Here is a 1,236-nt window from a genome sequence, read left to right as displayed (position 1 = left end):
GGAGGTCAGTGAAATGACCAACTCTAAATGTTCGAGACTGAGAAACCTGCAAATTCCTCTGACACGCTGATGTACGACTTCCCTTTATCTTCACTGGGATAATCCTGAATTGCCAGACAGGCTTGAGGCTATTGATGCGGTATTCGTTAGTGTGCCCTTCCACATTTTTGCTTATTTTTTGGATTCATCAAATGATGGAGGAAACTGCCAGAAACTACCTGAGCTCCTCAAGGTGGTGACGTATATGGTGGGTCAACACGCTTTCCAAAAATACCTTACACCTGTTAGTTGTAGGGGATGAATTGCCCACAGATGGAAGTGTAGTGTTAATGGGGGGGAAGTTCATCTTCCGACTCATGAAGGAGATCTAAATGTGTGCTTAAAACTTCCCATAGGAACACGGAAAATTCGTTGGCTTTGACTATTTGTTTGAAATACACGCCCAGTTTACCTCTCTTGCATTGGAGAATACTGCGTACAGGTTGCGATTGAATATCGTAATGTACTATATGGCAATATTTTCCATTAAAACACCTCCAGGTCATTTGACAATTGTGTCAATGTTAATTCAATTCCAGATGATGCAATTTCTTCCTGTGGCCAAGTTGGGCGTGATATGTAGTAGGTGTCTGGTATTCCGGGTGTTTCGCTCATCGTCATATATACTCTGGTATCCGTAGAGTAGAGAAAAGTAGGAGCATTTTAAGGAGAGGCAACGCTCTCACCACTTCTGACCCGGAATTTGTAAGAGTTGGCGAGTTTTTACTACTATGCTCCAAAAGCTGGCTTACTTCGTGCCCATTGCTCCAACATTCTATGAGGTAGCTAATCTCGTGCTCTTGCTCACCTTATCTGCAAGGCTAATATCCCTTACAGATAAGCCTTAAATTTGACAGCGTACGCGATAAGCTTGGGGACCGATTGACATGTCATAAAGAGGTGAGAATTGAGCCCTCCCGATCTCCAGCACTCACTCAGCCTCCACACAAGCACACGGCATACTTCTGTGTCAATGGATTTGCTGCCTCTGTACACTAGTTGAGAAAAAGAGTATATTTTATTTAAATATGTGCAGCAGCTTTGATTATTCCAGTCAGAGTAAAAAGGGAACTGATTTTGGTCAAAGAGACCAGTAGGCACACCCACGAATTGGGCAAGTTTGCCATAGGTGCCAAATATAGACGTCTGCGTCAACAGCAAAATGACGTAGTTTCCCTGTCCTCGACGATGTCTGAG

The sequence above is a fragment of the Echinococcus granulosus genome (genome assembly GCF_000524195.1).
Source record: "Echinococcus granulosus chromosome Unknown EG_S00120, whole genome shotgun sequence".
Classification (NCBI taxonomy): domain Eukaryota; kingdom Metazoa; phylum Platyhelminthes; class Cestoda; order Cyclophyllidea; family Taeniidae; genus Echinococcus; species Echinococcus granulosus.
Note: the sequence above shows the minus strand (reverse complement) of the source record.